Genomic DNA, 24,669 nt, shown 5'->3' on the forward strand with positions numbered 1-24,669 from the left:
TGGGTTTTTGCACAACACAGTTAACAACAGGAAAGGGGCTGATCAACTATGAAATTGACCTTGTTGAAGAGCATTCAAAATTACACAAGGCACATATTAATGTTGGATTAATGAGTTTTCACTTTCGTCACTTCTGGGAATACAGCAGATATTTCAAATGTTAATCACCTACCTTATAGAAGAAAACAAACAAAATCACCGCAAAATAAAACCCCACGTATTTCTAAAATAGACCCCACAACACCTTGAGTAAAATAGATCAGTCAGAGTTCACTGGGCCATGAGACCTACAGCAGTGGAGGTCAGCGGCATTCCTCGTGTTCTTTCTGGAAACAGAACAGTAAAAGCCCTTCAGCCCTCAGTCCCTAAGCATTTATGGCTTCTGGAGGTGCCACTCAAGATGACTAGCTGGGAATGGAGAAGCCAGAAAGCTTATGGGGAAGATGTTGCTTCTGAAAATGTCCAGATAGAAAATGTATCACAGAACCCACAGAGCAGAGGCCAGGCCAGGAGAGGGTGATGGAGGAAAAGATTACAGTGTCCTGGTACAGGCAGAGTGAAAATGACCCCAGCATTTACCTTTGTCTTCTCTGTGTTTTTAGTTGGGACATAGCTGCTGTTCCTCACGGGAACCAAATGAGGTCTTGAATCTGCTAAGGGCCAGAGAAGGGAATGGGGCTAAATCTGGCTTGCATGTTCTGTGCCAAATAAGAAACACTCCATGCCCTCTGCTGCCATCTCACCCTCTTTGCCACACTCAAGTCTCTTACCAGAGGCACAGGGTTTATTGGCCAGATGCCTCAGAGGACCCTGGAGCCCTGTGGGCCTCAGCCCTGAGGAAGACACTGCAGATCCCTGGTCCAGGGCTTTTCTTAACTCTCAACAGGCTGTGGACAGGTCAGGCTCTAACCAGCTGGAAATGAGCTTGAAATCAGGGGTTCCCAGTACACATCAAAGGAAATCACCCATCATGTGATCACAGACTCCAAATTAAAATAGAAACAGTCATAGATGGGAAGAACATCTATAGGCCCAGGATAGGAGCAGCACTGCTCCTTTTCTTCAAGCTATAGAGGCATTTAAAATTCTGTGGATTCGTAGTGAATCTATCCTCCATATCTCACCAGGCATTGTCAATATTTATTTTATGAACAGAAATGAACATAAAGAGACTAACACTCATGAGAAAAGGTCAGAGTTACAGAAATTAAATGGAGGCTGGGTGCAGTGGCTCACACTCATAATCCCAGCACTTTGGAAGGCCAAGGCAGGCAGATGACTTGAAGTCAAGAGTTAGAGGCAAGCCTGGCCAACATGGTGAAACTCTGTCTCTACTAAAAGTATAAAATGAAAAAAATTTGCCAGGCATGGTGGCAGGTGCATGTAGTCCCAGCTACTTTGGAGGCTGAGACAGGAGAATTGCTTAAACCTGGGAGGCAGTGGTTGCAGTGAGCAAAAATCACACCACTGTATTCCAGCCTGGGTGACAGAGCAACGTTTTCAAAAAGAAAAGAAAAGAAAGAGGGAGTCGATCCAAGATGGCCGATTAGGAGGAACTCGGGATTGCAGCTCTGAGAGAAGGTGCAGAGGGTGAGTGGACGCCGCATTTCCAGACGGATTTTTACTGCCCACAGACCAGGAGATTCACAGGAGCAGGAGCCCCACGGGTCGCCAGCGCCGCTGGTCTGACCGGCGTGGCCGCTCGGCCTACACCTTGGGGCAGGGGGCAGTGGCTCCTTGTGCAGAGTGAGAGAGACTGAGTCCCCTCTGAGCCAGCAAGGGGAGCTGAAGCAGGAAGTCAAGCCAGGAGATTCCCGGGCAAGGGCTCACCACGAATCTCAGAGCCACTGCTTCGGCTGATGCAGCGGCTCACAGGGCAGCAGAATTTTACTGCCCATGGACCAGGAGATTCACAGATGGAGGAGCTCCACGGGTGGCCAGCGCCGCTGGTTGGACCAGCACGGCCGCTCGTCCAACACCTGGGGCAGGGGGCAGTGGCTCCTTGTGCAGAGTGAACAAGACTGGGTCCCCTCTGGGCCACCAAGGAGAGCTGAGGCAGGGAGTCAAGCCAAGAGATTCCTGGGCAAAGAGGGCACCACGGGAAGCACGACTGAACCCGGGACGGTCCAGCTCTGTGGGGGAGGGACAGCCTCCATTGGGAAACACCCAGCAGTTCCCAGGGCAATTTGCTGTAACCAAGGTAACCTGCCATTACAGAGACTCCGTCACTACAGGGGCGGGCCAGCATAGCGGAAGCAGTTCTAACTACACCCATGTAAACAGGAATGCAGGGAAGTTCACACGGAAGCTGGGCAGAGCCCACAGCAGCTCAGGGAAGCCTCTGCAGGCTGAGTGTGACTAGGCTGCCACCTTGTGGGCAGGGAAAATGGTAGCAAGACAGCGGAAAATCATAAAGCCCTAACTCCCTGGGACAGAACACCTGGGGGGAAGAAAAGGGGGTTTCTGAGTTCAGCTGCTGCAGACTTAAAATTACCAAAATCAGAAAGACAACAACTACAAAGTCAAAAGGTGGATAAATCCACAAAGATGGGAAGAAACCAGTGCAAAAAGGATGAAAACACCCAAAACCAGAACACCTCTCCTCCTACAAGGGAGCACAACTCCTCACCAGCAAGGGAACAAGACTGGATGGAGAATGAGTGCAATGAAATGACAGAATCAGCTTTCAGAAAATGGATAATAAGAAACTTCCATGAGCTAAAAGAACATGTTCTAACCCAATGCAAAGAAACCAAGAACCTTGAAAAAAGACTTGATGAAATGCTAACGAGAATGGACAACTTAGAGAGGAATATGAGTGAATTGATGGAGCTGAAAAACAGAACACAAGAACTTCATGAAGCATGCACAAGTTTCAACAGCCGAATTGACCAAGCAGAAGAAAGGATATCAGAGGTCGAAGATCAACTCAATGAAATAAAACGAGAAGGCAAGATTAGAGAAAACAGGGTAAAAAGGAATGAACAAAGTCAACAAGAATTATGGGACTATGTGAAAAGACCTAATCTATGTTTGATAGGTGTACCTGAATGTGACGAAGAGAATGCATCCAAGCTGGAAAATACTCTTCAGGATATTATCCAGGAAAACTTCCCCAACCTAGCAAGGAAGGCCAATATTCAAGTCCAGGAAATACAGAGAACACCACAAAGATATTCCTCTAGAAGAGCAACCCCAAGGCACATAATCATCAGATTCACCAGGATCGAATGAAGGAGAAAATACTAAGGGCAGCCAGAGAGAAAGGTCGGGTTACCCACAAAGGGAAGCCCATCAGACTTACAGCAGATCTCTCAGCAGAAACCCTACAGACCAGAAGAGAGTGGGGGCCAATATTCAACATCCTTAAAGAAAAGAACTTTCAACCCAGAATTTCATATCCAGCCAAACTAAGCTTCATGAGTGAAGGTAAAATAAAATCCTTTGAGAACAAGCAAGTACTCAGAGATTTCATCACCACCAGACCAGCTTTACAAGAGATCCTGAAGGAGGCACTACACATAGAAAAAAACAACCAGTACCAGCCACTCCAAAAACGCACGAAATGGTAAAGAGCATCAACACAATGAAGAATCTGCATCAACCAATGGGCAAAACAGCCACCTAGCACCAAAATGACAGGATCAAATTCACACTTAACAATATTAACCCTAAATGTAAATGGACTAAATGCCCCAATCAAAAGACACAGACTGACAAATTGGAAAAAAAGCCAAAACCCATCAGTGTGCTGTATCCAGGAAACCCACCTCACATGCAAGGATACACAAAGGCTCAAAATAAAGGGATGGAGGAAGATTTACCAAGCAAATGGAGAGCAAAAAAAAGCAGGAGTTGCAATTCTCATCACTGATAAAATAGACTTTAAAGCAACAAAGATCAAAAGAGACAAAGAAGGACATTACATAATGGTAAAAGGATCAATGCAACAAGAAGAGCAAACGATCCTAAATATATATGCACCTAATACAGGAGCACCCAGATACATAAGGCAAGTTCCTAAAGACTTACAAAGAGACCTAGACTCCCACACAATGATAGTGGGAGACTTCAACACACCATTGTCAATATTAGACAGATCAACGAGACAGAAAATTAACAAGGATATCCAGGACTTGAACTCAGACCTGGACCAAGCAAACCTAATAGACATTTACAGAACTCTCCACCCCAAATCCACAGAATAGACATTCTTCTCAGCACCACATCACACCTACTCTACAATTGACCACATAATTGGAAGTAAATCACTCCTCAGCAAATGCAAAAGAACAGAAGCCATAACAAACAGTCTCTCAGACCACAGTGCAATCAAGTTAGAACTCAGAATTCAGAAGCCAACCCAGAACCGCACAGCCTCATGGAAATTGAACAACTTTCTCCTGAATGTTGACTGGATAAACAATGAAATGAAGGCAGAAATAAAGATGTTCTTCAAAACCAACAAGAACGAAGACACCATATACCAGAATCTCTGGGACACATTTAAAGCAGTCTCTAGAGGAAAATATATAGCAATAAGTGCCCACATGAGAAGAAAGGAGAGATCTAAAATTGACACCCTATCATCAAAATTGGAAGAGCTAGAGGAGAAAGATCAAAAAAACTCAAAACCTAGCAGAAGACAAGAAATAACTAAGATCAAAGCAGAATTGAAGGAGATAGAGACACAAAAAAACCTACAAAAAATCAATAAATCCAGGAGCTGGTTTGTTGAAAAGATCAACAAAATAGACAGACCACTAGCCAGACTAATAAAAAAGAAAAGAGAGAATAACCAAATAGATGCAATAAAAAATGATAAAGGGAATATCACCACAGATGCCACAGAAATTCAAACCATCATCAGAGATTATTACAAACAACTCTATGCACATAAACTAGAAAACCTGAAAGAAATGGATACATTCCTGGACAGTTGCCTCCTCCCAAGCCTAAACCAGGAAGAAGTTGAAACCCTGAATAGACCAATAACAAGGTCTGAAGTCGAGGCAGCAATTAAGAGCCTACCACCCAAAAAATGCCCAGATCCAGATGGGTTCACAGCCAAATTCTACCAGACATACAAAGAGGAACTGGTACCATTCCTTCTGAAACTATTCCAAATAATCCAAAAAAAAGGGAATCCTTCCCAAATCATTTTATGAGACCAACATCATCCTGATACCAAAACCCGGCAGAGACTCAACAAGAAAAGAAAACTACAGGCCAATATCCATGATGAACATAGATGCAAAAATCTTCAATAAAATACTGGCAAGCCAATTGCAACAGCACATCAAAAAGCTTATCCACCATGATCAAGCAGGATTCATTCCGGGGATGCAAGGCTGGTTCAACATACGCAAGTCTATAAATGTAATTCACCACATAAACAGAACCAAAGACAAAAACCACATGATTATCTCAATTGATGCAGAGAAGGCCTTCAACAAAATTCAGCAACCCTTTATGCTAAAAACTCTTAATAAACTAGGTATCAACAGAACGTATCTCAAAATAATAAAAGCTATTTATGACAAACCGGCAGCCAGTATCACACTGAATGGGCAAAAACTGGAAGCATTCCCTTTGAAATCTGGCACTAGACAAGGATGCCCTCTCTCACCACTCCTATTCAATATAGTACTGGAAGTTCTAGCCAGAGCAATCAGGCAAGAAAAAGAAATAAAGGGTATTCAACTAGGAAAGGAGGAAGTCAAATTGTCTCTCTTTGCAGACGACATGATTGTATATCTAGAAGATCCCATCATCTCAGCCCAAAATCTCCTGAAACTGATAAGCAATTTCAGCAAAGTCTCAGGATACAAAGTCAATGTGCAAAAATCACAAGCATTCCTATACACCAATAACAGACTTAAAGAGAGCCAAATCAACAATGAACTGCCATTCACAATTGCCACAAAGAGAATAAAATACCTAGGAATACAACTAACAAGGAATGTAAAGGACCTCTTCAAGGAGAACTACAAACCACTGCTCAACGAAATAAGAGAGGACACAAACAGATGGAGAAACATTCCATGTTCATGGTTAGGAAGAATCAACGTCATGAAAATGGCCATACTGCCCAAAGTAATTTACAGATTCAACGCTATCCCCATCAAGCTACCAATGACCTTCTTCACAGAACTGGAAAAAACCACCTTAAACTTCATATGGAACCAAAAGAGAGCCCGCATAGCCAAGTCAATTCTAAGCAAAAAGAACAAAGCGGGAGGCATCACACTACTGGACATCAAACTATACTACAACGCTGCAGTAATCAAAACAGCATGGTACTGGTGCCAAAACAGAGATATAGACCAATGGAACAGAACAGAGGCATCAGAGGTGACACAACATATCTACAACCACCCGATCTTCGACAAACCTGATAAAAACAAGCAATGGGGAAAGGATTCCCTGTTCAATAAGTGGTGTTGGGAAAACTGGCTAGCCATATGCAGAAAGCAGAAACTCGACCCCTTCCTGACACCTTACACTAAAGTTGACTCCAGATGGATTAAAGACTTAAACATAAGACCTAACACCATAAAAACACTAGAAGGAAACCTAGGCAAAACCATTCAGGACATAGGCGTAGGCAAGGACTTCATGACCAAAACACCAAAAGCATTGGCAACAAAAGTGAAAATAGACAAATGGGACCTAATCAAACTCCACAGCTTTTGCACGGCCAAAGAAACAGTCAATAGAGTGAATCAGCAACCAACAGAACGGGAAAAAATTTTTGCAGCCTACCCATCTGACAAAGGGCTGATATCCAGAATTTACAACGAGCTAAAAAAGATTTACAAGAAAAAAACAAACAAGCCCATTCAAAAATGGGCAAAGGATATGAACAGATACTTTACAAAAGAAGACATACATGAGGCCAATAAGCATATGAAAAAATGCTCATCATCACTGGTCATTAGAGAAATGCAAATCAAAACTACATTGAGATACCATCTCACGCCAGTTAGAATGGTGATCATTAAAAAATCTGGAGACAACAGATGCTGGAGAGGATGTGGAGAAATAGGAACACTTTTACACTGTTGGTAGGAGTGTAAATTAATTCAACCATTGTGGAAGACAGTGTGGTGATTCCTCAAGGACCTAGAAATAGAAATTCCATTTGACCCAGCAATCCCATTACTGGGCATATATCCAAAGGATTATAAATCGTTCTACTATAAGGACACATGCACATGAATGTTCATTGCAGCACAGTTTACAACAGCAAAGACCTGGAACCAACCCAAATGCCCATCGATGATAGACTGGACAGGGAAAATGTGGCACATATACACCATGGAATATTATGCAGCCATCAAAAACGATGAGTTTGCATCCTTTGTAGGGACATGGATGAAACTGGAAACCATCATTCTCAGCAAACTGACACAAGAACACAAAATCAAACACCACATGTTCTCACTCATAGGCTGGTGTTGAACAATGAGAACACATGGACACAGGGAGGGGAGCACTATACACTGGGGTCTGTTGTGGGCGAGTGGAGGGGACAGCAGGGGGTGGGGAGCTGGGGAGGGATAGCATGGGGAGAAATGCCAGATATAGGTGAAGGGGAGGAAGGCAGCAAATCACACTGCCACGTATGCACCTATGCAACAACCTTGCACATTTTTCACATGTACCCCAAAACCTAAAATGCAATAAAAATAAATAAATAAATAAATAAAAAGAAAAGAAAAGAAAGAAAGAAATTAACTGGAAAGTTTTAGGGTCACATTTCAAATGTTAGAGGAGTAAGATTAATAGATATTTAGCTTACTAAAGTGTTATATAATTCACAATAAACAATTTAAACAAGTAAAAAGAATGAAGGAAATTCCAAAAAGTGCAAATTAATGATTCTTTTCTTAAAGCAGACCTCATGATACTGCCTTATTGATCCATGAAGACATTGCCCAAAAATCTCTGATCTCATCATCATTTACAGCTCCCATTTAAAATGCTATTGTTGTGACTTTTCTCAAATGAAAGAAGAATAAAGCCTTCACACTGACTCAAGGTGGGAAGGGGAGCTGGTCCATTTGCCTTGCAGGCTTATCTTTGCAGTTAAAAGTAACCAAGACGTCAGGGTGGGGCAATGTCCACAGTCAGTGGAGGGGCCTGAACTGCACCATTCACAGGGGACCAGCCAAGAGCCATTCAGCTAGGGCACCTGAGAAGAATGGGGCTCTGTCACCCAATGGGACAACTGTTCTCTTCATAAGTGCTTAGAACTGTTTCCAGGAAATATGACAATTACCCCACCCGAGCCCTCACCCCCAAAAGGAGAAGCAGGGTATGTGGATTGTGCAGCAGAAATTGAGTGACTGCCTTCATGGGAGCGCCTACCTCTCCATAAAGCATTCTCTAGCCACAGCCATTTCTGGGCTGGCTCCTCACTCATGTGTCTCTCTGGCACTCTCTGCTTTCTCCTCCTTTCCCATATAGAAAACAGAGAAAGAATTGACTTGAAGAAGAATTAAAACACCATGTTCTTTACTAGACACTCAAAGCTTCATCTTAAAACAAAAACATCCTTAAAAGTGACCATCACAACTGGGCACGGTGGCTCATGCCTGCGATCTCAGCACTTTGGGAAGCTGAGGTGGGCAGATCACCTGAGGTCGGGAGTTCGAGACCAGCCTGACCAACATGTAGAAACTATCTCTACTAAAATTACAAAATTAGTCAGGTGTAGTGGCGCATGCTTGTAATCCCAGCTACTTGGGAGCCTGAGGCAGAGAATTGCTTGAACCCAGGCATTGGAGGTTGCAGTGAGCTGAGACTGCACCACTGCATTCCAGTCTGAGAGAAAGAGTGAGATTCTGACTCAAAAGAAAAAAAAAATCCATGACAGTTACCTACCTGTGCTGCTGGTAGGCAGGCTTCCTCCTGGCCATCTCCCTCTCCAAGGCTTGAGCACAGAGCTGTGGGGAGAAAAATACATCCACATCCTGACCTGGCAGACTATGCCCAAAAGCAAGGAAAATGAACAAACAAAACTTACTCAGTTGTCAAACTTACCCTTTCTTGCAGAGGGACAATCTGAAAAAGCCACCATGCCCAGCCTGAAAGAATATCTTTCAAGTTCCTTGTAGGTTTGTTTTTTCTGATTTTAACTCCCAGAAATTTGTATTACCTGGGAGTTAAAATCAGAACTGACACATTAAAAAAACATCCCCTCCCCAGGCATGGTGGCTCAGGCTTGTAATCCCAACACTTTGAGAGGTTGAGGTGGGTGGATCACTTGAGATTGGGAGTTTGAGACCAGCCTGGCAAACACGGTGAAACCCCATCTCTACTAAAATATAAAAATTAGCTGGGTGTGGTGGCAACCGCCTGTAGTTCCAGCTGCTCAGGGGGGCTGAGGCAGGAGAATCACTTAAAGCCAGAAGGTAGAGGTTGCAGTGAGCCAAGATCACACCATTATACTCCAGTCTGGGTGACAGAGCCAGATTCTGTCAAAAAAAAAAAGAAAACTTCCCCCAATTTAAATTGACAATTCTCTGTTCAGGACTAAGTGGGGTAGAGACTATTAAATGCAGCAGGGTATGGTGGCTCACACCTGTAATCCCAGCACTTTTGGAGGCTGAGGCAGATGGTTCACCTGAGTTCACAGTTCAAGACCTGCCTGGCAAAAATGGTGAAATTCCATCTCTACCAAAAATACAAAAATTAGCCAGGAATGGTAGTGCATGCCTGTAATTCTAGCAACTTGGGAGGCTGGGGCAGGAAACTCACTGGAACCTGGAAGGCAGAGGTTGCAGTGAGCTGAGATTATACCACTGCACTCCAGCCTTGGCCAGAGAGTGAGACTCCATTTCAAAAAAAAAGGAGACACTGTTAAATGTGCCTAGATATCTTCATAACTCATCTATTTTCTGTTTTCTATGTATCTTGAAAGGCAGTCCTGAAGGATGGGCAATTATCTAGATTGTAAAGATAAAACAAACTTCCTCTTCCCTTAAATATAAAACAGTATTGTGGGATTAGTGCTTTTTTCTTGGATCATTGTTCAGAAGGAGGGTCAGTCCCCAGACAACCATGTTTTTACTGTCATGAAAGGCAAGAGAAAATGTAGAGCTCAGTTTACCCAATGGATAAAAAAGCTCAAATGATGGCACAACTTAATGGCCAAATTCCTATCAAGTACAGACTTTGGACATACTGATCCCTCTCCACCTGCAACCGGGAACATGCACTTTGATGATTTTACTTGAAATTACCCTGCCCAGACACACTTTTCATTGATTCTCTGAAGGGCAGTTCCAACAGATTCTCTGGGGCTTTCTCTGCATCATGAGACGCAGTGCAGCTCTGCCCTTCACCTTCCTGCAGTTTGTCACCTCGTCCCTATGATCTCAGAAGATCTCAGAGGCCAACCGTTTGTTCCTTGGTCTCTTTCATTTCCTTTAAAATTCATTTGCTGCCCCTCTAAATTGCCTCCATCTCCATCTATCTCCCTCACTCCTGAAAAGAGGGTGCTCTTTAATCATCTGACCCTTCTTGCAGTCTCATTTTTTGCCTGGCTCCCATGTCTGTGCCTGTTCTATGCTTTTCCTCTCCTGTTAAGCTGCCTGTTGTTAGTTCATTTCTGCAGTGAACCATTAGAGAGAACAGTGAAAGCTTTCCTTCCAGTCATACAATAGAATTATAAAGCAGAAAAGTTTACACAGAATTTCCTATTTAAATGCCAAAACTTCATACTCCATTTCTGATAAAGAGCACAAAGGTTTAAAAAAAAAAAAAAAAAAAAAAACCTTATTTTTGACCCAAAGCTCTGTTGACATTCTATTAAACAAACATCAACCTATTTAATTTTCATAATGTAAATGGCAGATATTTTTATAATTCTTATGCTAATAAATCATTTCCCTGATGTTTTTGGTAAAACCGAATATTCATAATAAAGTCCAGAACCATGCATTGTTTTAAATAATTTCTTCTTTGTGATTACAAGTATACCTCTACAGGAAGTTAGTATACTCACACAGAAGATAATTTTTTGGAGGAAAAGGCCGACTGTAGAAAATCCCAGAAACACAGTAGTGATAAGCATCCACAGAATGCTAGGAAAGTCATGCCCAGGATACAAATAATCAAGTAGAAACTTGATCACCTGGAATAATAACAGTTGAAATAATGAAACGGTCAATGACATTTATAATATTTCAGTAAATAATAATAATCTTTAGAAACTGTCAACCTCCTCCAAGAGGAAATCACACCCCTCAGATATCACCAGGGGATTTCACTGCTTCAAAACAGATCGGAAGTTACCAGTCTCATGGTTTTGGCATGGCTGGTAGTGTTTGTAGGCATTCCAAATGTAGGGTGTGTTTTTTTCTTGATGTAAAGCAGGGATATCCAATTTTATGGCTTCCTTGGGCAATATTAAAAGAAGAAAAGTTGTCTTAGGCCACACATAAAACATATTAATGCTAATAATAGCTGATGATCTTAAAAAAATCACAAAAAGTCCAGGCACAGTGGCCCACACCTGTAATCCTAGCACTGTGAGAATGCTGAAACCGGCAGATCACTTGAGGTCAGGAGTTCCAGATCAGCCTGGCCAACATGGTGAAACCTTGTCTCAACTGAAAATACAAAAATTAGCCAGGTCAGGTGGTGAGGGCCTGGAATACCAGCTACTCAGGAGGCTGAGGCAGCAGAATCACTTGAACTAGGGAGGCAGAGGTCTCAGTGAGCTGAGATCGCACCGTTGCACTCCAGCCTGGGAGATGAGAGGGAAATTTTGTCTCAAAAAAAGAAAAATTATCAACCAAAAAAAAAAAAAACTTTTTTTTTTTTGAGACAGTGTCCCACTCAGTTGCCCGGGCTGAAGTGCAATGGTGCAATCTCAGCTCACTGCAACCTCTGACACCTGGGTTCAAGCCATTCTCCTGCCTCAGCCTTTAGAGTAGCTGGGATTACAGGTGCCTGCCACTATGCCCAGCTAATTTCTATATTTTTAGTAGAGACAGGGTTTCACCATGTTGGTCAGGCTGGTCTGGAACTCCTGACCTCAACTGATCCACCAGCCTCAGCCTCCCAATTATAGGAGTGAGCCACTACACCAGGCTTGTCATTTCTTTATATTTGGATAACATAAGGACTTGAAGACCCTTTCTTCTTTGAGTCAATCAATGACCTGCACATACACACTTTACAAAACAAAGGACGATACAGTCATTCACATCCTGGCCCTGTCACTCCTAGTGACTCCCGCATTGCAAACCTCCCAGTAGGTGCAGCCCTTTCCTCTCCATCCGATGGGCTTCTCAGCTCCCATCACACTGACTGGACACAGACTCCCTAGAGGCAGCCCCCAAGAGCAGAAGACAGGGATGACACAGAATTTCCTAAAAAGTCATCAAACCAGATGACACAAAACTCAAATGACATTTCACTTTGCTTTGGTTCATTTTGTTTGAGCAATCTCAGCTCACTGCAGCCTCCAACTCCTGGATCCAAGAGATCCTCCCACCTCAGCCTCTCCAGTAGCTGAGACTACAGCCATGAGCCACCAGGCCTGACTCATCTTTTTTGGAATCTTTTGTAGAGATGGGGTTTGGCTATGATGCCCAGGTTAGTCTTGAACTCCTGGACTCACGTGATCTGCCCACCTTAACCCCCCAAAGTGCTGAAATTACAGGCCTGCACTGTATAATATGCCACATGACAGCCCAATAACAAGGAAGAAACCCCGAGGATCCAGTGTCTACTCACAAGGGTGGATCGATGGCTGGGAAACTCCAGCAGGAGGAGCCAAAAGAGCAGCCACCACACCCGCATCTCCTGGTCTTCTCAGGGTGCCCTGAGGCAGCCAGGACAGAGACGGTGGAGGCTTAGGGCTGGGGGAAGGAAGGGGATGGTTATGGGGTGGGATCTGAGTTGGGGAGGGGGAAGAGAGGGAAGGGGAGGGAGGAGAAGGGGGCTGTTGGGCACTCGGTGGAGGGGGAGGAGAAAGCAGTCTGGGAAAGGATCCGGTTTAAACTAAGTCTTCAAGCAAGAATGGGAGGTTCAGCTACAAGTCAGGGAGAAAGTCTATCAGTGAAGCAACAGGATATGTGGGAAAGAAAGCAGGAGGCTCAGGAGCAATTAGATGGAGACCAGGGCTCTGGTTTCCACCAAACCTTTTCCTCCTGTCTGGGCGCTGCCTAAGCAACCCTGGGGCTTTATACTCCCTCTCCACCAATCCCCAGCCCTGGAATGTGGTACCTCACAGTGGACATTCCACGAGCACCTGTGTCCTCCAATGCCCCTCCCCCATCTCAGGCCCCCTACTTGACTCCCAAGGACAGGTCCTCTCCAGAACCTTCATAGAGCTGATTTCTGGCCTTTCCCACCAGCTCCCTGTCCCTGCTTCTGAGTGGCTCCTTTCTTCCTGAGCTCCCAGGGTTCCTCACAGTCAGTCTTGGCTGGAAAACATAGGAAACAAATGATGGCAGGATGGCAGGAAGAATCTCACACACAAGCAGAGTGGGAGGCTCTGCAGCCTCCTCTCAGCCATTCATATTCTAAGCAACAAAACATCAGAAGGATGCAGAAGGTCCCAATAGTAAAGCATCTCCATCACATCCATGGAGCCATCTTCCATCATCCTGTATCTCTGATGACGGCAGATGAGGGGATGTGGAACAACATTCATTTTAAGCATGCATGGTACATTTACAAAAATTAAACTCAATTATCTTGTTCATCAAGCAAATCTCAGCATATTTCAGAGCAATCCAATCACTCAGCATGTTTCTGATCATAGAATTGTGCTAGAAGTCAATGATTAAAAGCTATCCCAAAAATTGTTATATGTTTGGGAATTCAAAGCATATAAACACAAGAAACATAAACATAGACATTCTTTCTTATAAACATAAGAAAGAATCCAAAATGAAACAAGACTGCTTTTATACTCAGTGAGAAGATCATAGACAATCAAATGTCTCCCTCTGGCCCGGGAATTCCACTGTGTGGCACAAGGTTGCGTGGTCTCAAATCACCTCTAACCCACCTAGCCATGCTAACATCTGAAACAGGGTGATGATGTCACTTATCTATATTATCTTACTGCCTGTGAAGGTGGACTTTTAATTCTGAACCGTAATGATGGGGAGAAAACCAAGTTGACTCTCATGGCTGACTTCCCAGGGATGGCCACAGAATCTGTGCATTTCAAGAGACAAAGATCGTCAGCCTCTCTCCTGGGGGATTTGGCCATAATACCCAGAGGATTTGGCAGATCATGAGTGATGGGTGGGGAGTGCCAGGCAGGTGGGCAGGACCCAGGGGTCTAGTGACCAGATCAGACCCCCACTGTCCATCATCTTTCCTGGCCCCATCCTCAGCTAAACTTCCCAAAGGCCTGCTTCTGCCTGATCACACAGAGTGTGCTCAAACTCACTCAGGCCTCTCACAGCTGAAAACCACTGCTTTCAATGTCTTTACCATTTACTATAATGTAAAGTTATTGTAAACTGCAAATATTCTATTCATGCTACAAATGCCTTTATCATAAATAGAAAAACAACCCTGAGACACAAGCAAAATGAAACAGGGATAATGCAACTATGGCATTCAATTCTATTCATCTGCTGTCACCTGCATAAAGAGCCCAGATTTGGGTTGTCTTGGTTGTGAAAGGAGAGACCAAGTAAGTGGGTGTAGAAGGTGTAGAAGTCAGATTAGCCCAAAAGTGAATGGCAGAGAGTACCACGATGTCCATGAAGGGTTGCTGGGGTCACCTTCATTATAGCCCAAGCAGAGACAGGGCAAGGAAGGAGAGGTGAGCAGAGTTTGGGGCCTCAAACCGGGGAGGTGATTCATGTAGCCCAGAAAAGGCTCCCCAAAGCCAGGGTCAACCTCCCTTGCAGGCAGGTCCCTCGTGGAGACAGAGCCAGGCACCTTAGATTTGAGACCAGCTGTGTGACCCTGGGCTGGTTTCCTTCCAAACAATGGGAGTGTCAATGGCTGTGTCAAGGGTTGTCTGCGGATAGGAGGAAGCAACCTGTTGAGCACCCATGTACCGAGTGTCATCACCTCCCAAGGACATCTTTCCTTCCAGAGCTGGCACCTTGGAAGGCTCTTGGCCACTAAAGGCAGTGATGATCATAACAGCAGCAAATCATCACTTATGACTGATGATGGAGGGCCACAGGTTAGGGCTCCCAGGTCCTTGATAAGAATGAGGGCCTGGGGACTCCTGGGGACAGCTGAGTGAGTCCTGTAGGTCTCCTGGGTCCCTAGGAGCCAGGTCTGTCTTCAGCAGCATTAGGCCTAGGCTGGGATGCTGGGACAGCCACTGGAGCATCGGCAGGACAAACAGGCACAGAGGCAGTGGATCCATCAGAGTTGGCAGGTGTAGGATCATCTGTCCACTAAGTAGAGTCACCAGGCCTGACTGACCACTGCCCCCACAGACGATGCCCTGTCCCTTACCTCACACTTTGGTGGGGAGCAGCTGGCACCTGGGGCCTCACGGAGTATCCCTCTAAGACCTCTGTGTCCTGGTCATTGAATGGGCACTTGAGTCACCCAGGGCCATTGGAACAAGGAGGAAGAATCAGGCCCCACAATGTTTTGGGACAGTGTTTAGCACAGGAAAATGCACAGAATGCAGGCATGACACAGGAACTGTTGGTGTGGGAGCCAATATTTTATGACCTCCAGCCCTAATCTGAGCACTCTCACCTGTGCAATCTGAAAGGAACAGGAGACTTGCAGGAAAGATAGTGCCTGGATTTAATTTAAAGAAACTAAAATGTTGAATGTTCACACTCCTGATATCCTTCCAAATCAGTTCTCTCAATGTTCCCATCTTCTCCACTATCATACGAGGTAACTGGGGCAGTCAGAGATCTACTGACTCCATGTCACTCAGCTGATTCTGAGTTCACTACTGATCACATCTGAACAAACTGCTTTTTCTGAGGTTTACCCTGTTTGATCATGCCGCTGCTGATTTTGTGCAGCTGGAGGACAAACTCCACCTGGTTGAGGATAAAGCAAATCAGAGGTGACTCAGTCCTGCCGTCATTTCCCATCAATTCTCCACTCTCCTCCTCTGCCCCTCCGCAGTCTCCCACACAGGCTGACACCGTATGGTGGCCCTAATGGAGTCCACTGGGTATTTCAGGTTCTCCTCTGGGCCCCTGGAAGGTGGAGGTAGTTATGGGATTTGCTTTGACTCAGGAGATGTGAGTGGAAGTGAAGTGTGTCACCTCGAGTCAAAAGAGTTGGAAGCCATTCAGACTGGCCACCCTTTCCTTCATCTCTTACAGCTGCTGAGAGGTCCCATATAGAGGCTGCTCCTTTATTTTGGTGGCAGATGAGGGGTTGTGGAGCACAGGGCCCAGGAGCGCCATGGAGGATGTGCAGCATGAGTTGGAAAAGAGCCTTCAGGGTTGTAGATTTCCATTTTGGGGGCTGTTTATTACCTACAGTGATACCTGGTCCATCCTAGCAGGCACACACTATCTACTCCATGCTCTGTGAAGCAGACTAGCCGACCATCAGAACATAAACTGATTGTAAGACACATGTAGCTTTCAGTTCCAGCTCTGCCTCTTATTAACCGCAACCTCAGGCATTTAACTTTCATTCTCTGAGCCTCCGTTTCAATTCTGTAAAATGGGTTGGTTATACTACTTCAGGTTGCAGAGAGAATGAAATGAAACAAAAATGCATGTAGGGCATTGAGCCCAGGGTCTGGCGCACACAGTGAGTACTTTATATTAGCCATGGAACTTCATAATGCACAGTGATTGTCAATATTCAGACAATGCAGCAAATTATTACGAAGCAAAGTAAACTTACTTGCATATGTATTCTTTCAATCTTTATTTTTAAACAGGATAAAACTATGAATATTCTTTCATACCTAGTGTTTTTCTCTTAATAGCATATTGTTAAAAATTTTTTTTATCTTGGCCTGTCACGATGGCTCATGCCTGTATTCCCAGAACTTTAGGAGGCCAAGGTGGGTGGATCATGAAATCAGGAGTTCAAGACCAGCCTGGCCAATATGGTGAAACCCCTGTCTCTACTTAAAATACAAAAATTAGCCTGGCGTGGTGGCATGCACCTGTAGTCCCAGCTACTTGGGAGGCTGAGGCAGGAGAATCACTTGAACCTGGGAGCCGGGGATTGCAGTGAGCCAAGATCGTGCCACTGCACTCCAGCCTGGGTGACAGAGCGAGACACTCTTTCAAAAAGAAAAAAATATATATATATATGTACATACATATATACAAACATATAATGTCAAAAACAAAAGATCATTTATGAAATCATTTTAAATGACAAGATAATGTTTAACTTAATGAATAATTTAATTATTACTATTGGACTTTTTGTAGATTGCACAGAGCATTCAAAACAAATGAAGGAGAATTAAAAAACTATTACTTGTAAAATAAATGTGACATTATTAATTATTTTATTCAAAAATATAGAACTATATATGTAATATAAAATGTACTTCTAATTATGAATCATATTAAAAATAATTTAGAAGCTGCTGATTTTGATTTCTGTTTCAAATTTTGCAAAATAATTTTTTTTTAAAGACAGACTCTCCCTCTGTCACCCAGGCTGGAGTGCTGTGGTGCAATCTTGGCTCACTTCAACCTCCAGCTCCCAGGTCCAAGCGATTCTCCTGCCTCAGCTTCCCGAGTAGCTGAGACTACAGACACATGCCACCATACCCAGCTAATTTTGTGTTTTCAGTAGAGACAAGGTTTCTCCATGTTGGTCAGGCTGGTCTTGAACTCCTGACCTCAAGTGACCCACTTGACTCAGCCTCCTGAAGTGCTGTGATTACAGACATGAGCCACAACTCCCTGTCTAAATTTTGCAGGATAATAAATAGCCTTTTGAAGTACCGCTGGACACTTGTCTGGTTGTTTTTCTTTAGGTTAACATGCCAGCAATGATTCTTTTTGACTTCCTGACCAATATAGTGGTTTTTATCCAAATAATTCAACTACTGTACTCCATCCCTAAGCTATTTGCATGGAATGAAAAAGCCAGCACTGTGACTGCCTACGCTTCCCCCAGCATGGCCCCCTGTGAGACGTGGGGCAGCCAAGACCAGGAACTGTTCAAGGGTGCCAGACCCCATCTGTCTGCCCTCACTCACCTTGCTCAGGTACTTGCATGGGGGATGGCACTGACTTTACGTGCTGCTGCAGCTCCTTGGTGAGCTGGCCCTGGTCATGGGACAGGAACTGTGGGGTCAGGACAATAAAGGGCTTCACCACCTGCAGAACAGGAACAGAAGCTCATAATGAGGGCCAACATATTAGATAATTAAATTTTTAAAAAGTTTCTTGAATGAGTGGAAAAACAAGGTGATGCTTGAGTCTATAGTGGTCAACAGCATGGGGGCTTCAGAAAAGGTCAGAACCAAGTTCAAATTCCTGAACTTTGAGTTTCTACTTCACGCCATGCAAAATTATAATTTACCCCTCTTCATCTCAGTTTCCTTTTGTGTGACATGGAAACAATTTCATTCCTCATTCAGTTTCTGTCAAGGATTCTAAAACACCCAACTCATTTAAATTTATCGCCATTTCTGTCATAACTAGTGGGATCAATTTCACTATTATTGGATACACAGTTCTGTGCCTGAAACCTACAAAAAAGAAAATCTTACATCTAAAAAGTATCAGTGATTTGTCATTGTTATATTATTAATCATAACTGTATTTAATCCGCAAGGCCTTGTGCATGGCAGGTGCTCAATAAACACTTGTCCAATCAATGCATGTGGGCTCTGCTGCCACACTGTTTAGGTTCTATTCGGCCTCTACCACTTATTAGCTGAGTGATGTGAGCAAGATAATTGATGTCTTTATGTCTCCGTGTCCTTCTCTGTAAAAGATATATAATAAGAATCCCCAGCTCCTTAGATTGTTGCCAGGGGCGAGTGATTTGTCAAATAGTAGGGGATTGTTAAATATTAGCTGTGCACTCCTTCTAAATCGTCATTTTCAGAGCCACAGATGAGGTCATACTGCCACCTGGTGACCCTAGAGTGTAAGTACACATGATCACCAATATGCTCTCTCTCCACCATAGGTCCAAGACTGGGTAGTTACCCCCTGGAGGTTTCTGGGCATCTGCCTTCTCAGTGCTCATGTAAAGACTTTTGTATTTTCCTCCTCGCATTCCTGAAGAAGGGGTTCAGTTTGCCCAACACAGAGGGTGATCCACACAAGACAGTGACCGCCTGTGCCAGCCCTGTGATGATGTCACTGGAGGACCACTGTTCCTTCCTTCTCATGTTCTGGGTAGATGCCAGGGCTGGGGTGACCCATGCCCTCAAGTTTCTTGCTTTGGAGAGTCACATTTTCTTTTGCAAGGAAGGCAAAGGTCACAGGAAGCCAGAGACCCGTGATCTCTCTGTGTCACAGGTTCAAACTATAAAGACCTGAACACTCTATGCTTAAAGCTCAAGGCTTGGGTACTCCCCAGGACTTCTCACCTCATGTCCTCTGCTGAGGGAGGATGAATACTACATCCTCCCAGAGCTTTGGGAGCTTGTAGCAAGCAGCCTCCCTAGCATAAAATCTTTTGGAAACCTTGAACTGTGTCTAAAACGTTTCTGCACATTTTGCATCCTATTTCCCATATGTCAGCATGTTTTAGTAAAAAAAAAATACTCAATTTCCTAAATATGTAAGAGAAATGGATATTGTAGGATGATGTGACTTTTAAAAACATGTTACTTAGGCTGGGCATGGTGGCTCATGCCTGTAATCTCAGCACTTTGGGAGGCTAAGGTGGGTGGATCACCTGAGGTCAGGAGTTAGAGACCCGCCTGACCAACAAGGAGAAACCCTGTCTCTACTAAAAATACAAAATTGGCCAAGCATGGTGGCACACCACTGTAATTCCAGCTACTTAAGAGGCTGAGGCAGGAGAATCACTTAAACCTGGGAGGCAGAGGTTGCAGTGAGCTAAGATCATGCCATTGCACTCCAGCCTGGGCAACAAGAGCAAAACTCCATTTCAAAAAGCAAAACAAAAAAAAAAACCTGAGTCTCAGAATGATGAAGCACTTTGTCCCATGTAACTCAGCTAGTAAGTGTTGAGACCTTGCGTCCAATCAAAGCCCATTTCATTCTAAAGGCCATGCTATGTATTCTCTGGCTCATGGAGAATAATTTTAACACAATCAATGACATTTCTACACAACAATGTTCTTGTCTCAAGTCCAAGAGTGCCTCCTTCCTATACCTTCTATAACACTGGCTTTCCGGTCACTAAAGTTGCCATTCTAATGTGTAATCATGTGGCCAATGGAGATATGACCAATGTCATCATGTGTGTACACCCATAAGCTGTACACACTCCTCCTTTGATGAAATTCAAGTACTCTTTTTGATTACTTAGCAAAACTGAGCTTTAAAAGGGTTAAGGTTTGGCCAGGTGTGATGGCTCATGCCTGTAATCCCAGCACTTTGGGAGGCTGAGGTGGGTGGATCACGAGGTCAAGAGATTGAGAACATCTTGGTCAACATGGTGAAACCCCATCTCTACTAAAAATACAAAAATTAGCTGGGTGTGATGGCGCTCGCCTGTGGTCCTAACTACTCGGGAGGCTGAGGAAGGAGAATTGCTTGAACCACGGATGCAGAGGTTGCAGTGAGCTGTTATCCCACTGCACTCCAGCCTGGTGACAGAGCAAGACTCTGTGCATATATATGTATGTATGTATATGTGTGTGTGTATATATATATATATGGTTAAGGTTTTTATATCCATGGAACTTTCTGTATTGCTTTCGAAGTCTCTAGTTAAATGAATATTCTTCTAATAGTGACCTGTGTCATGGATGAACCTGGAAACCATCATTCTCAGCAAACTGACACAAGAACAGAAAATCAAACACCGCATGTTCTCACTCATCGGTGCCTCCTCCTGCCTGTGCCCTGCCAGCCTTCTCCCTTAGCCAGTGGCAAGATGGTCTTGAGGTAACTGCGACCCCTCAGCCCCTCTGTGGTTCCTGGAGTCTCTTGTTTCTGAGAGCCAGTATGTCCGGTTTGCCTGTGGATGTGATTTATCTTTCCTCTGCCACCAGCCGCATTGCCCTGGTGGATCCCTGATGGGGGTTTGCAAACTGGGAAGCAGCACCCCCAAGAGGCTAAAGCTGGATGTGGGGGAGGCTATGGCCCTGCCAAGCCATGGGAAAGGGGACAGCAATGCCAATAGCGACCTGTGTGTGGCTGCACTCAGAGGTGGGTGAGGTCTGTGGCCTGGACCACAGGGACTCTGTGATGGCCTGTGCGAGAGCCCAAACACTTGGTGAAGCAGACGGTGCATATAAAATGCAGAGCCAGGCAAAAGCCTGCAGAGGGGCTGTGAGAAGGAGCAAAATCAACCACACCTTTGCCGGGGCTGCAGGTGTCCTCGGGTCCTGCCGTTACACCTGCACTCTGGTAGTTGACAATGGCCTCGGCTTTCTCATTCGTTCATTTATGCATCCACGTTCCAGGCCAGGGAGAGTTCTAGCCCTGGGGAAACTCCTCGCTGTGAGGCTGGATTCTCCCCAGGGCAGGCCGCATGGTGGGGCTCCCCACTCCCCTTGTAACCACTGATCTGTCAACCGAGGTTAGTAGTCAGTCGCTGTGAAGTTAGTGGATGACTTTCCTTTGGGTCCCGTATATTTCACTGCCTGCCACCCCATCCCATGGGAAGGGGAGAGCTGACTGTCCCCAAATATATAAATGCCAAACTATACAATTTGTAATTTTTACTTACATTGTCTCAATTAAATACTGTCAGTGGCCCTATCCAGTAGAGGGACTTTTATGATGCAAATTTTAGAGTTGGGAAAGCAAAATGAGAGCATTGAATGCCTCGTCCAAGTGAGGCTGGGGCGACTTAGTGCCCACCTTGGGCTGCGCGCCTCAGAGGCCCTTGCTGTCTGTCCTGTGGGCAGCCCGCCCCTCACACACCATTCTTCTTCCCCAGGCCTCAGCTGGACTGTCCTCACTTGCGGGCCTTTCATCAAGGAAGAGACTCACCGGGCTGGTGGGGTCTGGGCCCCATGGACACTGGAGAAGGGGCTGCAGCTCCGTACACATTGGGGGGGGTGTTCCCCAGAGGTGGATCCATTCAGACCTGGGAGTAGGCTCTGGGGAAGGGCTGGGTGGCATTGGGGAGGTTTCCAGGTATGTTCTGTCCTTTTCAGAGACTGCAGGACCTGGTCCTACCCCTGCTCCTGGGTATGCAGCAGGGTGAGGTCCTGGGCAGCTGCCCACACATGAGCTACCGCTGCTGCTGTGGGCTCTGCTGACTGCTGCTGGTGCCGCTGCTGGCTCTTCTCCTCACTGCCCGCCTCCTCCTGCCTGTCTCCTGCCAGCCTTCCCCCTTAGCCAGCGGAAAGACGGTCTTGAGGCAACTGCGACCCCTCAGCCCCTCTGTGGTTCCTGGAGTCTCTTGTTTCTGACAGCCAGTGTTTCTGGTGCTCACCCTGCCCTTTCTTCCTCCCTCAGATCTCCTCTCTCTGCTCAGAAGCACTGGTGACCTGTGCTGCTCTCACCCAACCACAGGTTCCTCCCCTGCTGTCCATGGGCCCCACCTGCCCCACACCCGCTCCAGTTCCCTCTCCTGAGGCCCCATTGCCCTTCAGGGCCCCACCCTCCCATCCTCTGGGCCCCTTGCCCTCAGTAAGCCCCATGCCCTCTGCAGGCCCCATGCCCTGAGTAGGCCCTGTGCCCTAGGCACCCCTGGACCTCCCACCACAGTCAACCACCTAGGTCTTTCTGTCCCAGGCCTAGTGTCTGTCCCTCCCTGACTTCTTCCTGGCCCTGAGAACCCCAAGGCAAGCTCAAATGAAGACCCATCCTTGCCCCTTGTGAGACTCCCCCTCCTACTATACCCCCAAATGAAACTTTGCGGGGAGAGTGCCCAAACCAGCCTTTGTCCACTATGATAAGGAGGAGCCATCTGAGGTGGAGACCTCCCTGGAAAGTGACTGATGACAGCATGGTGATTGCGCCCAAGGGGCTTCCCCCTCGCCACCTCCACCACCCTCAGGTGTCATATCACCCCCTGTAGCCCCTTCTGGGCCACCAGCAGGAGGGAGAAGAAGGTGGCCCTCCACCCCCAACCCTGCCTCCAGCTCTGCCTCCCCCTGAGTCTCCCCAGAGATGCAGCCTGAGCCAGAACCAGAACCCGGGCTGCTGTCGGAAGTGGAGGAGCCAGGGGCAGAGGAGCATGGGGCTGATGCAGCTCCCACCCTGGCCCCTGAAGTGCTCCCCTCCCATGGGGAGGTGGAGAGGGATGGGGGCAGCCCCACAGCAGGTCCACCTCCCTAGGAGCTGGTTGAATAAGAGCCCTCTGCTCCCCCAACCCTGCTGGAAGAAGGGACTGAGGATGGGGATGACAAAGTGCAGCCCCCAACAGAGACATCTGCAGAAGAAAAGATAGAGACAGAGGCAGAGGCCGAAGCTCTCCAGGAAAAGGTGAGAGGGCCAGACCGGGAAGGCTCCAAGGGTGAGAAGGTGGGGCTGGTGTGAGAAGTGGGGGAAGGGGTTGCAGCCACTTATCTAAGGAGAGAGGTTTGCCCCAACCTGAACCATTCATGTGTGTGTGTGTGTGTGTGTGTGTGTGTGTGTGTGTGTGTGTGTGTGTGTGAGTGACTATTCTGACTCTTGTATCTTTGTGCCTAAAAGGAGCAGGATGACACAGCTGCCATGCTGGCCAACTTCATCGATTGTCCCCTGATGATGAGAAGCCACCGCCTGCCACAGAGCCTGACTCCTGACCATCTTCTGCTCCCCTCCTTGTTTCCAGTGAAGTTATGTCTTTAGATAGCAACTGCTCCTTCTGCCTTTTGCCACATCTGGGTCCTCACCCAGAAGCTCCAGTGTCTGCTAGGCTTTTCCGGGTATCCATAGTATCCCCCAAATGTCTCCATAGCTGACCTTGTCAATGATCCAGAGAGGAACCATTGACATATGGGGGTAATGGACTTTCCTGTCACTCAGCACGGTGGTGTCAGAAATGCAGGATTCTTGCTGGATGCCAAATATGTGCAGGATCATGTGTGCAGTGAAGAACGAGGAGTTAGAGGCATGGTTCTGCTTTCGTGTTCATATTCGGGGTGGGAAATGTGTGGAGAGAGTGTAGGATTCAGTTTCCTAGTGAATGAACCTGTGTCAGCACACACTTGCCTGCACGCCTGCGTACCTGCTCAAACATGGCCCCTTGGTCTGAAAGGGCAGGTGGAGAGATTGCTCAGCCTGTGCAAGTGTAGGACATTAGGGAAAGGCAAAGAGGGGTTTAGAGAATTCTGGGAAGTGTGGACCTTGCCGCAGGTTGAAAGCACCTCCATAGTGGGTGTGTCGGACATGAGCTCTTCTTTGGGGCTGGTCCTCCTCATGACAGTTCCCCCCACAGCTCCCTGGCACGTGTGATAAGCTCACCCTAGGCCTTTCTGCTACTCCTGAGGTCTGGATATTTCCTGCCCAGTGTCTGCCTTCCTTAAGCACTGATCCCGTCCTAGGCCTTGCCGGGTTGGGCAAGTGAGCATGAACCGAGAGATGTGTCTGCGAGAGGATGCCAAGGTTTATGGGCTTGAACTAGGGGCCCATGACTTTTTTACTCAGTCAATTGAATCCTGAACATAAGTAAAGT

At 45.9% G+C, this 24,669-nt stretch overlaps 1 pseudogene; it reads left to right on the top strand.

Moving 5' to 3' along the window:
- Nucleotides 1-20,860: 20,860 nt before the first annotated feature.
- On the top strand, nt 20,861-23,797 carry LOC105714453 (proline-, glutamic acid- and leucine-rich protein 1-like; annotated as a pseudogene).
- Nucleotides 23,798-24,669: the final 872 nt, after the last annotated feature.

This window comes from Aotus nancymaae, unplaced genomic scaffold, assembly GCF_030222135.1.
Source record: "Aotus nancymaae isolate 86718 unplaced genomic scaffold, 86718_ANA_hifiasm-v0.15.2.pri h1tg000018l, whole genome shotgun sequence".
In the NCBI taxonomy this organism is placed as follows: Eukaryota; Metazoa; Chordata; class Mammalia; order Primates; family Aotidae; genus Aotus; species Aotus nancymaae.